At 44.0% G+C, this 19022-nt stretch overlaps 1 long non-coding RNA gene across 2 annotated transcripts in view; it reads right to left on the minus strand.

Moving 5' to 3' along the window:
• Window positions 1-1676: 1676 nt before the first annotated feature.
• LOC118528223 (uncharacterized) overlaps window positions 1677-19022 on the minus strand; it is a 60062-nt gene continuing 42716 nt past the window's right edge. For both annotated transcript variants that reach the window (XR_013442164.1, XR_013442163.1), the window contains one exon: window positions 1677-1802. This is a non-coding gene — a long non-coding RNA (uncharacterized LOC118528223). The remainder of the gene's footprint in view (window positions 1803-19022) is intronic.

The raw sequence follows: 19022 nt of genomic DNA on the forward strand, positions 1-19022 counted from the left end.
CAGATTACACACTGGTCTTAAGGCTAGGCACTGAAAACTCTATCATCATAAGCCATTTCTATAGACCACTAAGTAGCTAGAAGCAGCTTCTGGATGTCCAGGAGACTGTTTCAGGTAGCTGGAGTGGAGATAAGACACCCCTCAAAGTCCAGGACGAGGGTGCCCATGAGCATTCTGACAACCACTCTCCTAAATGCAACGAGAGCATCTACTTGAATGACTTTTATAGAATTCATAGGTGCCTTGCTGTCACTAAAGTAGGTCAGCAGTAGGAGCAACAAAAATCCAAATCCGTGAACTGGACTTGCTTGAGAATACTTGGAAAAGTAGACAGAGCCCAGTTTTTAAGTGAAGATCAACGTACAAAAGAAAAGAACACTGTCAAGAACTCTTTAGGGATGATTATCATATTCTATCACATTTTTTCAAAAATAGTAACAAGGAAGTGGATGTAGCCATCATGATACACAAAATGGGCTTGTGGCTTGAAGGAAACACTGCCGTGTGCTTTCTATTCCTCTGAGAACAGGGCAGACAATGATATCCTCTCTAAGGAGCCTGTCTGGGTACACCTAATATCCTCCCCATCACTCCCCAGACTTCAGGAATGCCTTTGAAGTCAGTGGGAAATCCAGGCGTCTCAGAAGGAATTGCATATTTTAGCTTCTTTTAAGATGAGGACAATATCTACAGCGACCTATTATAATCAACATATTTTATTTGTAACTGGAAAGCAGCCAAATCTTTTTTATCTCACACCCAAGCTTAATTCCAAGCTCCCAAATCTGACCGGCTAGTTGGCAGGCAGAGCATTCCACCTTGACAATGCCCTTAGAACTGATTGTCCTTGTTGTAACCTATTTAATCCTTCTAGGGTAGTTTCATCGTTATAGTTTGACGGTTAGATCTGCACCTCACCTGAAACACCTCCCCAAGCCCCACGCCACTTCTCCCCTCCCTCCTATTCTCAGGGTCTGTCTTCAAGTACAAGTGCTCAGAAAGTGAACTCCCTCTTTCTATTTCCCATAACCATTCTTTGCTCGAGCAGAGACGTCGGCCGGTCATGCCACCACCACCTGATCGGCCCAGCAAATATTTATCTTTCAAGCTTGTCCTGATCACCCTCCCAGAAGGTGAGCTATCATAAAACATAATGAAGTGATTGTCGTTGTAAGGCATTATATTTGGGGGCAATTTGTTATACAGCAATAGATAACCAGAACGCCTATGCATGGTATGATAACAACGCATAAAAATATCTATGTGCCAAAACAATAAACAAGTACGGAGCAACAATAAACACTGAATTCAGGATGGTCGTAATCACTCCAGTAAAGTCGCTTGTTTGCCTCTGCTGTAGAACAGTGGATCTTAATTTTTTGTTGTTGCCATTTTGTTTTATTTAACAGTGATACGAATGTTAAATGGCATGCACTTGCAGGACACGTTCCCACAGGCGTGCCCAAATATCCATTGTGGTCATTGTAAATTAGACTGTTGGTCATGCAGCACCCATCAGGAGCAGATCCAGGATTTGTGGGGCCTAAGCCATCCACAAATTTGGGGAACCTCTTTCAGAAAAAAAAAAAATTCTGAACCAAAATTAGATGTAAAAGTACATACTTATTTAGAATGAGAAATCACAAATTTTATAAAGCTAACACATACCACAAACATACAGAAAAATAATATTTTTATTAATTCACTTTATGACATATCTTTCTAAAACTATTTTTCTGAAGTTTTGGCTGTTCAGTCTTCGATTGGCTCTTCACAGTATACCAATCTGGGGATATCATTTTCTGAAAAGAAAATGGAAAGACAAATTAGTTTTTCTTCTAGCATAGTTAATAAAGTTCTTATTTATTGAGTTTTTAAAAGTCTCCGTCAGCTTTTAATATTTTCTTATTGATGTCATGTGAATTTTGAGGATTATTGTCAAATTTGGGGAGATCCCTGTCAGGTATTTTGTGCAGGAGTGTCAGATTTCAGGGCATATCAAGTTATCTTTTCAGCGACTAATCTCAAATACTCTGACTTGAAATGCATGCAGCATTTATAATTGCGTATGCTGCATTTTGCAGTAGATTCTTGACAGGAGAGAAATTCCATTTCTTTCCTTTTTTTTCTTTTTGGTGGGGGAGTGGCAGAGGGAAAGAGAATCTCAAGCAGGCTCCATGCCCAGTGCAGAGCCCAATGCGGGGCTCCAGCTCACAACCCTGAGGTCATGACCTGAGCGGAAACCAAGAGTCAGACGCCCAACCGACTAAGCTACCCAGGTGCCCCAAGAGAAATTCCATTTCTAATCGTTACTGATGGGGTCAAAATCTTCTTTTTACAATTGTACGCATCTAGTGATTGGAAGGATTCCCCCTAGACCATTTTTTCCATACTTCCCAAACATTATTTTCCTTCTACTCTCCTACTGTTGGAGCTTTTTTTTTTTTTTTTACATATCACCTTTGAGTCTAAGAACAAGGACCAGAGAGACAAAGGGTACCTATGTTCTGGTTTGCTCCTTTAGGGCTTGAATTCAGGAAATTGAAGTTTAAGAGACTGCAGCCATTACAGGAAGCCGCGGAGGTTTTGGCCCCTCCCCTGTTGGAACTTGGGGAGGGAACAGCTGCATAGAGTGGGCTTGCTCCTTTAAGAAATGCTCACTGTAGATTAAAAATAGTGGTGCATGGGGGTTAGGTGGCAATGGGCCTTGGTTATCCCTCTGAGCCTCCCCCTTGGCTGAGACCTGGTGGTCACCATATATCCCATGAAGGACTGGGAAGGCAGCTGGGTTGGGAACCAGAGGGCATGCCATGAGTACAGTGTTCAACCTAAACCAGGAATCAGATGAAGGTTGTAGGTGCAACTCAGACAGGTATGCCACACCAAGGTGACCTGAATCAGCAAAAAAGAGCACTGGGTCCTGGACGCACCGAGAACAAAGTCCAGGCAGGTCAACTCCAACGGCGGAGTCAAGTGCAAGATGCCCCCGGGACCAGACTAGCCAAGTGGCCTCACAGCAGAGCCCAGCAACACCCCCACACAAGAGCATTGGGACACGGGCACGTATCCCAGGCCCCCTGCCCTTGCCAGATGGCCACCTGAGTAAGCTTTCCACTCCGTCTGCAACCCTGTTCCTTTAACTATTGTTCTAGGAGGGAGTAGAAAACAATGGAACCTAAGATACCAGAGTCAGATTTTCAAATCACAGGGGAAGATCCCTGCAATCCTCTACCAAGACTTATTAACAATATCTATCAGGTTCTTATATATGTCCGGTAATTCATGTTACCATAATAATACATTTATATCACTTTTTTTCAGTTAAGCTTCACAATATCTCTAAAACAGAGGTACTACTACTATGTCCATTTTACACTAAGAAGCCTGAAGCCAAGAGAAATTAAATTTTTAATTTGCCCAAAGCTACCCAGTTTATAAGATAGTAGAGCTGGGCTTTGAACTCACAGGTAGAACTCGGGAGTGCACACTTGGAACGGCTGAGTTCTGCTTACCCGTAGCAGCTTGAGGACTCTAGGTGTATAATACCAATACCTCCTTGGGGTTGGCCTGAATATCTCCCACCATGAGTCCCTTCCTTGTCACTGCGTGACATCAGTGGCAGATCTCAGAAGATAAAGGGATTGCTGCTCCAGTCTATGTAGTGTGGTTCGCTTCTCAAATGCAGAGCTCACACTGCTTCAGGAGAGAGTCACCTGTTGCTGGAGAAGCGCCGCGCGTCAGCCATTACTATTCTGTGGCAACTACACTAGGCCACCCTGGCAGAGACCAAGTATGCTCTAATCTCATACCCAGGCTCATGCCCATGTTCTCTGCTCCATGCCAGAAGCCTCTGGAGCATCTTAAAGGTATGCTCACTCCCAGCACAACATACTTTGATCTATGGAAATTCATCCTTAGAAGTAATCACACTTGCTACAGATAATCCAGAAACTGGAGCACTGCAGGGTCCAGATTGCAATTCTGACTCTGTGACAGGATCGCTTGAAAATGTATTTATCCATCATGCACCTTCATTTCCATAAAACGGAAGGGGGTGCAACATACCACTATCACTTCCAGGCTGGTTGGTTGGCTTCCTCTCGAGCAAGTATTCATGCTCAATTGTACTTCTCTGCCCAGCTGTGCCATCTCCTCCAGCAGCCCTCCCATCAGCATCTACTTTCCTCCGAGTTCTTAAGGACAAAGCCATCTCCTTGCTGGTGCGGGCAGCGCCCATGGAGAGAGCTAGGACCCGTGCCAAGCATGCAGACTGCTGATGCTCCTGGAGCCTCTGGTCCAGTGGGCACCGCAGCTAAGATCCCATACAGAGGCAGTGAGATCAACCTCCGACCAGCCCTGCCATGCTTTGTTCCAAGCAGTTCTGCTCGTACCTGAAGATTCTCAAAGATGTTGCAGTTTCTTCCTCTCGCCTCTTGTTGGGAATGCCTCAAAGTCTCATGAAGCCAACTCCTCCGTTTCTGGTCTCTCCTCTCTAACCAGTGTCTGCAGCACCTTCTAGATGTTGTGCCTCTGCTCTGCCGCTCACTTCTCAGGCCCAACTCTTCACTAATCTTACTTGTCCTCCCTGCAAGGGCACTGGATATTTGACCAACCCAGCACAAAACAATGCACATTGGTGATAAAAATGGGTGCAAAGCCGAAAGGGACTTGAAGGAAAAATATTGTCTTCACTAGCTGTATTTTGGCCCTCACTCAGGAAGATAAAATTGCCCTATAACAGATGTTAAAAAATACTTAGGAATTTCAGCATGGGTTAAATATTTTCCTCCTGTTCTTATTTTAAGTATGTAGAACCAAAAATGTGCATATCTATCCGGAAAACAGCATTTTTATACCATGGGTATATTTAAATCTGAAGGTCAAGACCAGCAACACCCTACATTCCAAATTGGAACTCTGTCCTCACATACATTCATGTTTTCTTTTTTTTTTTTAAGACTTTATTTATTTATTTGACAGAGAGAGACACAGCAAGAGAGGGAACACAAGCAGGGGGAGTGGGAGAGGGAGAAACAGGCTTCCTGCAGAGCAGGGAGCCCGATGCAGGGCTCGATCCCAGGACCCTGGGATCATGACCTGAGCCGAAGGCAGACGCTTAATGACTGAGCCACCCAGGTGCCCCACATTCATGTTTTCTTTTAGTTCATCCTGAATGATGGTGAGTGACAGGATTTGTCAAATGCAATGAAGAAACACTAAGGGAAGTTCATCATGACGGTAGGTAGGGGACTTGTTCTTGACAAGATAAGCAGGTTATGTCTCACCATAAATGTTGTAGTTGTATAGAAGAACACAAAATCTTTCAGTCTAATACCTTAACAAGGAAAACTATTTTCAGAGCAATTTTAACATCTTTCATCATGCTTATGTGAGAACCGAGGCGCTAGTGGTCATTCTAGGGGTGAGGCTAAACATTATGCACAGATTAAGACATGGCAACTTCCCAAAATTAAGACAGGAGAGCTCTAGGAAACCGCTGAAATTCCAGGTGTACACATAGATGCTCCAGGAAGGTTGGAAGGAAAATAACAGGTCTCTGGTGGGGAAAAAAAAAGGAAAAGAGATATTTGGGGATAAAGGAGCTAGTTGTGAGCAGTCGAGAAAGGGCAGAAGAAGCTAAGAGGAAGTTCAGTTTAGGAAGGTAAGAAAAGGCTGACAATCAAAGAACTGCCCTTTGTGGGGCAGAAAGGAGGAAAGAGAAATTCAGCAACAAAAATTCAGGAACCCCAAAAAAGAGAATAAATGAATGTATTAGTGTCACATATGATTCCGGGGAATCTGCATCTGCTCACCAAAAGATGGTGCTCCCAAATCCCACAGCAAGGAAATGAAGAATAAGATGACCTTGGTTTCTATTCTATTTTCCCCAGCATCTGCTAAAGCAAACTGGCCAGCTATTCCCTCTTGGGTGGCAGGGAAGGGGAGAAGCATACAGACAACAAAGGTGGGAGGGAAATATACAGTAGCATCAAGTATTTCAGTAGAGGAGAGACTTGGGAGTGCTGTTGGGGAAACACCCTGAGAGGAGTGTGGGCTCTGTAGTGAGAGAGGCAGGGATCTAGTAGACTGTGCCTCAGGGGGTCTACACTAGGCTTGTAGATAGTGATCACAACTTTCTAGGCTCAATAGATCCTTTGAAAATTAGATCATTTGCAGTTCAATGAATATGAGTATTTTAAATCTAAGACTGTGCCTGGTTCCCCAGGTAGCATACCTGGGGTATATACAGTATTAGGATATGGTATTAGGCACAAGCTACCAATCCACCACAGGTTTTCAAGATAGCTCTTCTCTCCTGCCAGTGAGATCTCTGATCACATCTGCAAGTCTTTAGCAGGTTCCTCCAACATGGACTGGAGCATTAAGGGCAACATTTATTTTTTATTTATTTATTTTTTTAAAGATTTTAAGTAATGTGTTTATTTGTCAGAGACAGAGAGACAGAGAGAGAGAACAAGCAGGGGGAAACGGCAGGCAGAGGGAAAAGCAGGCTCCCTGCTGAGCAAAGAGCCCGATGTGGGACTCAATCCCAGGACCCTGGGATCATGACCTGAGCCGAAGGCAGACGCTTAACCGACTGAGCCACCCAGACGTCCCAAAGGGCAATAAGCTCATAGGCAGCTTCTAGTAAACACTTTTTTTGAGGACACAATTTAATCTTGAAGGGAAAGCTAGGCTATTTCATTACTTCAAGTGGAAATATAACTGATAATACATTAGGATGCTTTAAGCTGAAAATAACAGAAAACCCAACCAGGAACATCAGCAACAAAAAGGAGAATGTAGTATCTCATGTAACAGTAAGTTCAAAGGTAAAATGGTTTCAGGGTTGATAAGCTCACTGTTCAATGACATCATTAAGATGTGCAATGTGTTTTCCAATTTTCTACTTCTCCTTCCTCTGCTCTTCCTTCCTCCAACCAAAATCTTGACCCTTGTCCTCACATTTATCCTCTACAGTTGCAAACTGGCTGCCAAAGTTGTAAGTGCTCCGTAGAGATGCCACAGTGTGAACAAAAGAGGGTCTATTTCTTGCCTTGAATCTCTTTTATTCAGAGGGAATTTTACGTTTTAATTTAGTTTTTTAAATTTTAATTTAATTTTAAGCTTTCTTTAAACTTTCTTGCAATCTCACTGCTCAAAATTGCTACTCATGACAATTCCTAAACTTTGACGAGGAAAATGGCCTTGCTGTGATTGGTTCGATGTAATCAAGATCCACCCTGCTTTGGGTTGAAATCAGCTTTCCCTGAAGCACATAAGTTGCCTGATATCTGAACAAATTGAGATATTGTTAGTAAGGAAGAAGGGAGGAATGGCTGATGGAGAGGCCGCCATATTGTTTGTCTTAGAGAGGAACACGATTTCCAAACATACCCTGACCCACCAGCTGCTGCTCCTGTTCCGACAATCCACTTGACACAAGGATAATGACTCTTCCACCCTCTACCCCTAAATTTGGGCATAACTGAAGTAATGAGGACCCTTCACAGACAGGCTAGGAGCAAGCCTGGAAGCCCTGAGACCCAGTCAAGAATTCTACAAGTACCAAAAAAATTAATGTGAGTCATAGGCAGCTTATGTTGAAACCAATTGAGAAGCATAAGTTGTACCACTGATGGTGATAAAGGACTTTCCAATACTCAGTAAGTACCAGTTAGATGTTGTTCCTGTTCATCCCTTGACCTGGGTTGTTTAATAGAGGTCCTGGGTTTCTATGAGGCTTTACTGCATAGTTGAAAATCCTGTTTATCTTATTGTCACACATATCCTTATAACATAGTCTCCCATAAGTTAAAGTAACTTCAATAAGTTGGATTTTTCTCTGCAGAAAGTCAATTTAACCTGGAGGCCCAGGGTTGGGAGCCAAATGAGGACCTACAGATTAGTTTTATTTTGTCCTCACATAGTTAGCCTATAAAGTGGTTTTTAAAATTTCTAAATTAATTACAAACACTTAAAAATCAAGAAATCACATCTTTAAAAATCTGGATTTCTGGATTTTTCTCAAAAAATCAGATCTGACCATGGGGTCACGTAGTGACTATTGTCTGAAGCTGACTAGTGATCCCCCTTTGGAAGGGAAGTAGATTCTCCAGCTTGCTACAGACTCCATTTCATATTCATCTGCCTGTTTGATCCATCCCAAGTTTATGGCCCCTGGCTACCTAATCAAAACTACACATGGACTTGCCTAATGTGCCTGAATTTGATAAGTCATAGCCAGTTCAATCTGAGATTGAAAAGCAAATGCATATATGAAGGAAGAGACATACATGTGTTACACACATGATAGGAGACATATGATCTCTGAGAAGGGCTGAGCCATGAGGCCCATCCCCCATGGAGAAACATTCTGAAACTCACAGCCCTCCTCCCTCTCCCCACAAATCTTGGGAAGCTGGCCAGTCCTGATAGGAGAGAAAGAGGAAAGAATCAAACATACTATTGTGTTCTGGTCTAGTCTACAACAATCACCGTGTCGGGGAAGGCCCCAGCACACTAGATCTGATTACCTACTGATCATGATTTCAGCTTGCAGAACAAGCCTGTTCCCATTAGTGACTGTATACAATTACTAACTGATATGCTTTTGGGATCTTACCACAATATTCTTTTCAGGGATTTCTCATTTCTTCCACCATCCCCTACACACAGACACACAGACACACAGGTACTCGTGCACACACACATACACACACACACATGCGCTTACCTTGATAGGTCTGATAGCAGGTGGCCCAAATGGACTCTGAAAACCGGCTCTGTTTTGTCAGCATTCTATACATGTTTCTCAAGGTCCATTTTCTTCCTTCTTTAATTCCTATCTAATGACCACATCTGTTAAAACCTATCTTCCTTGCTAAATGTCAGAGTCCAAAACTGGAGGGCCAGGGATGGGAATGGAGGGATAGTTCTACCAATTATTTTCAGTAAGTGCCTAATTCCAAACTAAATCAGAACGGTAAAAATGTACTAACTTAACGTCTCAGGATCTCAGTCCAGAAATAGCCAACATTCAGTATGAACAAAAATGTGCATAGCATGATACAGCTGCATGTTGAAGTGGACAATTGAGTACAGATTCTTTAGCTGATGAGATGACAGAAATAGTTCTTAAAAATCAGGACAGATAAAAAAAAAATCAGCAAAACAGGGAACTAAGTATCATAGAGATTACTGTGGCCTTTGGAGAAATTTCTATCAAACTGGTTGCAGCTACACGGAAATTAGGCTAGCGTAATCAGACCAGACATTTTGAGTCCAAAGCACCCCTTCAAGCACGGAAGGACACAAACAATGCTTCCTCCTGATAACGCAGGGTAAGACAGTCTTCTGTCTGTTCTACTTTCTGGTGGCCTAAGGTACATGCCTCAGGAAAATCCTGTTGAAAACAGAAGGGCTCATTCTACCTAAAGAGTTTTAAAGCACCTGGAATGTAGGCTCCGGTAGAAAATCAAGGAATTGGAGATTTTCTAGAACTCCTCTCTGATCCTTTCATCACCCTAGGAAGTGCCTGAAAACAGTGATTAGGCAAGGAACTGGGAACAGAGAGATACTGCATAGACCTTGGTGGGTTTGCCTCCATTATTCAGTTCAACCAAATTCAATCAGAACTACTCTGTGCCCAGCACTGTACTAAGGGCTACAACAAATGTGAAAGAAGTTTATGACAAAGCCCTTGACTTCAAGAAGCTTGCCATCTTGTTGGGTAGGCTGAAGCTACATATACGAAGGAATTAGAGAGCAACATAAGAATATAACTGAGCATCAAAATTGATCTAATGTTTACCTAATCTCGGGTTTCTTAGGTACCATTCCACAAATACATTTATTAAATTATAACTAATTTAATTTGGTATAATTTAATAAATTAAAATCCATCATTGGTCGCATTCCAGCACAGCTAAAACGAGTAGATAGATAATGTCAAGTGTTGAAAAGAATGTAGAGCAACTGGGCCTGTCATACATCAATGATGGAAGAAGAAATTACTAAAACCACTTTGGAAAATTCTTTGGCAGTATCTGTAAATATAAGTATATCCTATGATCCAGAAATTTTACTTCTGGATTTACACCCAACTGAAATCCACATATATTTTCACCAAAAGACATATATAAAAATGGTCATAGCTGCACTATTCATAATATTCCCCAAACTGGAAACAACCCGAATGGCCATCAGTAGCAGAATAGATATATAGCATATTCAGGCAATAAGTTATTAAAGAGCCATGGGAATAAACAAACCATAACTATACCCAACAATATGGATGAGTCTTACCAACACAATGTGGAGCAGAAAAAGCCAGACCAAAAAAAAAAAAGGACAACTACATACAATAGGATTCTATTTGTATAAAGTTCAAAAGCAGATAAAACTAATCTATTGTGGTAGAACTCAAGATAGTGGTTTCCTTTGTTCAGGAAGGGTCGTTATTGGAATGACAGGCAAGAGGAGGACTCTGGGGGGCTGATCATGATTTATTTCTTGATCTGGGAGGTGATCACATGAGTGTTCACTTTGTGCAAATTCACTGAGCTCTTTGTGATTTGCACACATTTCTATATAATCTGTCAATTAAAAAATCCATACAAGGGTCACATCGAGTATTTTAAACGCATAAACATTTTCTAAAGATCTCTACTAATGGAGAATTGAAGCCCAGAAGCGTTTTAGAAATTTACTTCCAGCAGTCTTTGACTGGGACCAGGAATTTCAAGTTTCTGAACTCCCTGTTCTGTTACTGATTCTCTAGACAATTTTAGAAAAACATTACTTGTCATACCTCTCTTTTTAAAAATAGCAAGTTTGGCTTTCGTTCTTCAATCACCAGCTAATGGGTTTGCCTTTAAGGGTAAAATATGTGTAATTGCCCAGCAGTTGATGGTTTCGACATTAAATCAAAACGAAAATTCAAGTCCCTTTCAATTTTCATGATAGGTAACAAAATTCTGCTGCACATAGGGAATGGGTTGTTATTGTCCAAAGGAAATCATTATCATTCTCATTCTCTGCTCAGCCCACAGGTGAATCTTAGACTGTCTGCCATAAATCTTTATGTGGAAGCCAAGCTCTCAGAGGGACGGGGACAGGTGCTTTCTCAATCCTTATGTGGATGGATTCCCTTGCTCTGAGGAACAGAAGAAACAAGTCTTAGCAAAATATGAGCCAAAATGAAAAGAGAGTTGGTCTGGGTGGGAGGGGACTGGGGCTGTCACTTATTAGCTGGAAAATTCTAACAAGTCATTCCACCCCTCTAAATTTCAATTACCTTGTGTTTAAGATGAGATAACAATCCCTCTCCTACTTACGTCATCAGGTTGCTTTGAGGTAAAAGTGAGACTACGTATGTAAAGTTTTTTGGAAACTAGAAAGTGCTACCCAAATGCAAAGGATGATAATTGTGTAAGAGTGCTGTCAGTAAACTCTGTTGTTTTAAAGTCGAATGTCCAGGGGCTGAGGATAAAGCACAGCAAGCAAGACAAAGAGGTCCCAGCGCTCAACCAGCTTATGTGGTGAGGAGACATTTTTACAGATAGTAAAAGGCCAAATGAAAAATAAGATGACTTTGATGGTCAATAATATTGTCCTAATGTGGTACGGTGACAGATGGCGACTACACTTATCATGGTGAGCACTGAGTAATGTATAGTATACATAGAGTATACATATAGTAATGCATTGTGGAATCACTACGTTGCATACCTGAAACTAATAATAAATAAATGAGTGAGTTTGGTTAGTTAAAAAGTGCTATGAAGAAAAGAAAGCAAAGCAGTGCAATAGAGAGTGACTAGGAGGTTTCATTAGGTTGGACGACCAGGGACAGCCTCCCTGAGGGGAGGCCATTGAAGCTGTGTCCTGAAAGTGAAGAGGAGGCTCTGGGGGCAGAGGGGACCCAGATGGGCCAAGGCAAGGGTGCTGAGATGGGAGGGAGCCTCACATATGTGAGAAGAGACAGAGAGCCCCTGTGGCTAGAGCAGGGAAAGAGAGGAGAGGTGGCCTGAAAGGCAGGTGGGGGCCCGAGCCCAGAAGACATCATGGATTGTGCTAGAAGCTGGTCACTTAGGGAAAGGGTGCAGGTAGAAAAGAGGGCACAGGACCAAGACTCGTGTATAGTAGAGAAAGACCTGGCAGCAAAAGACTTTTCTCCCAGGGAACTAGCTGTGAAATCATAAAATCGGGCCTTACTTCAGACTTGGAGTATTTCAGATAAACACCACTCAGGCTCCAGAGATGGATTCGCTTTGAGGCTGGTGAAGGGTGAATGTCACAGTGCCCCACTCGTACAAGACTCTTCCAAGACCCTGGGAGGAACTCCAGCATTCTTGTAATCCAATTTGGTATTCTTTTTCTTTAAAAGGTCTCCCAGACAAGCCCCAACCCCTGAATGTGTCCAAATGCTATTGCAAATTTCTAGAATCAGAGCTTCAGCAACAAGTCAGGACCCAGAGGTTTGTAAATATGCCTCCTTTTGACTACTCAGCGTCTCAACCAGCGCAGGAAGCCTGAGACCAACATTTCTATGGGCTGCCCTACTTACTTCTCTTTGCCTTACTAGGCCTTGGGGCCAGGCTTTCTACAATCTGTTCACAGCTAACCTTCTCAGCCTCATCCCCCATGGCTTCTCCAAGTCTTCTCCCTCTTCTGCCTTCCCTACCTTCCCCGCACCTGTAATAAAGTTGCAGCAACTCGTTCCTGTTCTGGAAACCAGCAAATCCTCTCTTGGCTCCATATTTTTACACATACTGTTCCTCGTGCCTGAATGCTTTTCCCCCTCTTCTCCTGTCAAACCCTTGCTGCACTCATACTCTATAAAATTGGAGCCCTCTCGTCCTCCTCCTCCAATTACTGCTTCCATGACCCTGAATGCCTCACTCTCTGAAGACCCCAACCTCACTGTAATCAGAGTTACTCATTTCCACATCTGTTCTCACCCCCCGCCCCCCGACAAACTGGCCTAGTGGATTCCTTGAGAACAGGTCTTATTCATCTCCTGCATTCCCTTGCCCCATCCCAGGGATCTAGCACATTAAGTAGTGAATCAGGGGATGGCAACCTCCCAAATGCTTAGCAGGAGAGAACATGAGGGTTTGAGGAAACTTCTAGTTTTGCCAACATAGCTCTAAGCCTTTTTTTTTTTTTTAATTTATGTACACATCTACCCCAGCATGCCCAGGGCCCAGGAAGCACCGGGTGGTCAGCATGTGGTTACTGGTTGCATGGGTGTGCACCTACCCGATACAAAGCGCACCTGTGGGCACCCTGCTCCCGCGGAGAGCGCCCTCTCCAGGGCAAGATGGAGCACGGCACTTACGCTAAACAAAACTTAGCAAAAAGCTCATTAAAAGGACTACAGCTGGAGGAAGGGACCCACTGTGGACAGAGCACCTGGGACTACCACTCTAAGGAGTAGCCGATGACCGCAGCTTGTCCCTGGGATTGGCTCTACAGACAAGAACAAAACTGTCCCGTTCTCTGAGGGGCTATGGGTTCAGGAAGGAGGCAGATCTGCCTTGGTTGGGGCTCGTTCCCCTGAAGCCCTGTGCTCAGAGGGAAGCTTTCCCAGGGCTGCCCCAGGCCATGCGCCAAATAGCTGGGTGGTGGTAGAGTGGCCTCAGTGTTTACTAAACAAACCAATGTTCTATCCTGTCAAGATCTGAAAGACAAAGACAAAACACTTAGCATAAATACAAGGCCACCTATTCAATGAAAGCCTCAAACCAGGGCAGCTAAAAGGCTGAATATAAAGCAGTCAGGGAGTTTTATTAAAAGTGAGTTACATAACTTGAGACTTGCTTGAGACTCAAAGGCGCTCTTATCTCAAGGTTAAAGAAAAGAATTAAGAGTAGCAGCGTCTCCAAGCACTTCTCCTATAAACTTTCTGCCAACAGTGAGGCCCCTGGGTGGGAACTGGGGCGACCAAGACCTCTACAGTCAGCTGCTCCCTTGGGTTCATCAGGACGTCTTCTGGGCAGGGTGTTGCTCCCCACTGGTGGTGGAATCGCAGGGCTGTCCCATCATCACCAACTCACCACTCAAGAACTGTTCCGTTCTACCAACCCCTCCTGTTGTGTTTAAGAAACCCCAGAGGTGACCCAGCCAGGTCCTGCAGGACAGGGACCAGAACTCCTGCCATCCAGGCCAGTGCCCCTTCCACTCTCCCCCACTGCCTGCACCTTCAGACACATCCATGGACCTTCGGTCAGCAGCCGATGGCTGGAGGGGACAACTGGGCATGACCCCCCACACTGGCAGAGGCTAGCCGCGCCCCCACCCAAGGCTTCTCCTTTCTCCCTTTCCTTTTTTTACACACACACACACACACACACACACACACACACACACAAGAGCAGGGGGAGGGGCAGAGGGAGAAGCAGACTCCCCACTGAGTGGGGAACCAGCCTTGGGACTCGACCCCAGGACCCTGGAATCATGACCCAAAGGCAGATGCTTAACCAACTGAGCCACCCAAGCACCCTTCCTTTCTCCCCTTCTCCTCCTTTCTTCTTTCTCCCCTTTTCCTTCCCAACCCGGCTCTGTCCTCAACCCACTGATGACACAGAGGGACCTCAACGCCTTGTTTTGTCTTACGGGTGGCAATGGGAGGCAGTGCAGTCTGGAAACAAAATGTTTCTCTTTCAACCTCTTCTACCTCTCTTCCAGTCTAAGCCTTGCCCACCCGGGGCTCTGCCCTCCCCCCGCCCCCCATCCCTGCCCCAGCCTTTTCCTCCCTGCTCTTGATTGTCTCTACTAGAAAACTGTTTAAGGCAGAACCCGCCATAAGGTCATTACATTTTAATAGGGCACTCTTGAAGCCCAGCAGCTTTCACCAAGAAACAGGGTCCTATCAGTGGACATATTTAAAAGATAAATTCTTCGAGGCAGGGACTTCTGGACCTCGCTGAGATTATAATTTAGCAGTAATCCTGCTGCTCCAAGGGGAATCGGAGCTACCCAACTCCCCCACCGCCTCCTTCAGGGAGCAGTAATCCCATCCTGGTGTCCATCACCTGCCCCAGCCAGTGGCTCTGCCTTCAGTGGAATCTACGTTTGCCACACTGTGTACTCGGAGGCCACACCTTCAGGTGCTACGGTCACTGGGGATGTACAACGCTAGTCAGCTCAGAAGTCCTGACTTGCACAAATGAGAAAAGAGCTACCTCTGAGCCAGTACATGGGTGGTTTATAGCTTTAAATCCAGCAGGATGTGGTCCAAGCTGGTTCTACGGAGGGACAATGAAGAAGTTCTTTGTATGGGGGACCTGCGGGGTAGGTTAAAGTACCAGGCAGGCCCTTTCAGCTTCCCCAGTCTCCCAGGAGTGTTGGCATTACACAATCTCTAGCCGGACAGACAGGCAGAACTGGCAAGCTCACTGGAACACTGGCGAGGTCTTGGGAGAGAGCTCTTCCCTGCAGCTCGCCAGTGTCCCTAATCACACTGGCTCTAGATTTAGGGACTTTAAATGACAAAATGATAAGGTCTGAAATTTATTTTGCCGCTCCAAAGGAAATTGTAAGACTCCCCAAGGGCTGGAAAATTTTGTGTTAATTTTGAGTAAGTGGCTTTTCCAAAACCCTTCGGCATTAGCCAAGCACGTGGGAGAGAATGCAAACTTGCCTTTCTGGGGGACCAGGTCCTGTCCTGCCCCTTTTTCTTTACTAGGTAGGGTTTGTCTTAAATTTGCATCAAAACAAAGAGCACCAGCAGCAAACTGGTTGGCTGGGTTGCTGGGTTGTTTTGCATTTTTTCTATCGTCTTATTTAGAAAGCAAGTATTATTGTTCCTTATTTTGGCTCCCTTCAAGTGAAATGGTCTTTTAGATCCAGCACATTTCAGGATTAGTAATGGGTCAAAGAGAAGGCACAGGGTGTATGAAAGCGTGTGTTTAAATTTCTAGTGCTGCCTTTAGAAAAATCCAAGAGTGAAGTCTCCCCAGGGTGTCCAACTGCTCCCAGAGGGCAAACCCCTGACATGGAATCAGCTAGGGAGACCAGATGAGTAAAACAGGGGGAGGGCTGCCTCTTCTGTGGCATTCAAGGGTTGGGCCTGACGACTTCTCATTGCACTTCTGGAAACTACCATCCGCCTCTACTGAGCTTAGCCATAGGAAAGAGCCATAGGATATCTCCATGGTGTCTCTTACATGGATGTCATTGAAAACATGGTATAACCATCATGCAAGACTTTCTTTATGAGGATTCTCAGGAGAAATTTCATTCTGGCCTTAAGACCACAGACATACATCCATCTCTTGAACAATTATACCACCTTATGATATTTGCGTGCATTCTTGCAAACAGTCTTCAGAACCCAGACATATATTCTGGATGAATCCTACATCTGTAGTTCTATTGGGGCTGCCCTGGGGGGATCTGCCTGCCCAGACCCTCAAATCCCAGAGAATACCTCCCAGGAACCATCATCCCAGACCCAGAGCTTCAAGAAGCCTGACCTCAGCCCAAAAGCAAATCCCTTTGGACATACCATTCTTTTTTAATAACAAATAATTCATATGACAAATATGGATAGAGTACCTACCATGTGTCAGAGGATACAGCCATGAACACGACAGGCACAATTCCTTCTTCTCATAGAGTATGCAACCTAATAGGATTTACCTCACTAGATCCATTTGAGTTTGTAGATATGCCAGTGAAATTAACAGGCAGCTAAGGTGGAAACCTCAGAAAAAGACCAGAAGACCAAATTAACAGCAACAGCAAAAGGATGATCTGAGTTAGAGTGAATGAGAAGAACACTTAGAGAAAGTGAAGTGAAAGAACTATATTTCTGTCAGCTGTGTAATCTTGGGCAAGTGACTTAACCCCTGAGTTCCCACATCTAAAAAATGATGATACCACAAAGGCTTATAGTGAGAAATAAATGAGATAAAGCACTTAACACATATTGATAAAGCTCCTTGCACATGCTCAATAAACACTGGCTGCAACTTCTTTCACTACTATCCAAAGAGTGCTGAGAGGAGACGAGCTCGTGGGATGGGCATTGTGGCCACATGACCTGTTTCAGTGGGATTGGTGTTAGAAATGGAAATGTGGGGACAATGGAAGGGTCATGCCCATGGTGTCACCTTAAGTCCTATTATTTCCAACAGAAACTATTTTTTCTCTTACACTTCAAAAAATTTCTAATCACAATCCTCATACCCTCTCTCTTTTCAGATATGGTAACTCCGATTGTCCCTTCCATTTTACTGATGAGAGTGGTTTCCATTTTATTGATCTTGGCCAACGTTAGAAAGTTAGCACAGAAAGTCCAGACCTTCTAACTCGTATCCCATGTTTGTGCATTTTCTGTTCTGAGGGAAAGCGGAAATCAATTTGGTTTTCTTCTTTGTTCCTTTTTGGCTGTAGCAAGCAGTGTCACATGCCACAGACAAAGGTCTAAACAACACACATTCTAATTTAGGAGTTCCTTACAATTGGCTTTATTGGGTTATTGTTTCTCTAAGTAAATCGTCAAATACATCGCTAAATGTAACACCCAAGTAACTGTTGTTTGCAGCCCTTGACCTAGAATTCTGGGATGCAAAAAAGTTAGGGAAGTTCCAAAGATGTGGTTCCCTCTCTGGCTCGCATACCGGCCTCAGCGAATGGCTCACTTCTATTTCAAGGAGTTTATCTTCAGTATACTGAAGCAATGAAAGTTGCATCTCAAAGCCACAAGATCCTAAAATCCCAGGATTTTGACAACCCAGTTTCCTCACCTCTGTGCTTCATCCTACCCATCAGCCCCCACCCACACCCATTCTTCCACCTCTACCCACCCTTCATGGTCCTAAAGAACCTTCTCCAAGGCCAAGCAGAGAGTAGCTCTATAAACAAAGTGGTGAGAGGGAATACCCACATGGCCCAGCCCTAGCACCAGTGCCCTAGGAGTTGAAACACACTTAAAAGAAATGATCTTGCTGTATGAAAACCGAGAAAGGCTAGGAGATGATGGAGAAAGAGCATGCTACTAGTAATTTCTACTCATGCAAGGTGGGCAGGCCAGTGATATAAATAGAAGAGGGGCAACTCTCAAGCCCTCATGCCTTTATTCTCCATAGACCTTATAATGCAAATGAGCTAGGTTGGGCTCAACATAATCCCAGTTTATTGACCCCCAGTTATTTTCATTGGTGGGCCCTTCTGACCCATTGCTGATGAAACTTGGGTGAAGAAAAACTCACTGGGCATAAACTGGTACATCTAGGATCTAGAGTTAGCTGTGACCATTGGCAATAGTTTTTGGACAGAGAAAACGTTTTTAGGAACCTACTCTATTATTGCTCTGCACCATAAATTCCGGAGACCACTTCTTACTTCTCTTATCTCCTCAACCTGGTCTCTTAAGAACCGTTGAGTGTTTATCAACTATTCATCCTGGTACAGTGATAAGGAGGAATTCTCTTGTTTTCTACGATAAAGCTTCTGTGTTCTGTTTTCATGCTTAGGCAAGTAGCCACAAGCCTGGGAGATTTATCAATTTATTACTCATGCCAATTTGGGGAGCTTGCAACTTTGAATCAAGCCAGAGATATTTGCTGTTGTACAAACCTAGCAAGCCACTGTGGAAAACCCAGGAGAGAATATATATCCTTTGAACAAATTATTCAAGTTGACAACATCCCATCTCCCAGATCAATTGCCCATTGAATCATAATGCCTTATAGCCACATGACCCTTCAGGGAAAGCTTACAAAGCATGTTCTCATTTGTTATCTCCTGACCCTGCCCGCAGCCCTCTGCTGTGGGCTTGACTGGTGTTATCACAGAGCAGGCTCTGGACCATGAACCCAAAGGAGAGGGCTCCAGCTCCAGCTACTTCCTTGATTGATGTCCTTGGGCAATTTCACTTCAACTGTGATCCTCCGCCTTCTCTTCTGCACAAAGGAGCCAAAACACCCAGAGATGGATGGGACTAACAAAGCTTTAGTTTCAGGACCTACTGTTGCAGGATTTCTTTTCTTTTGGTGCCCGTGGTTCTT

The sequence above is a fragment of the Halichoerus grypus genome, chromosome 10, assembly GCF_964656455.1.
Source record: "Halichoerus grypus chromosome 10, mHalGry1.hap1.1, whole genome shotgun sequence".
Taxonomy (NCBI): Eukaryota; Metazoa; Chordata; class Mammalia; order Carnivora; family Phocidae; genus Halichoerus; species Halichoerus grypus.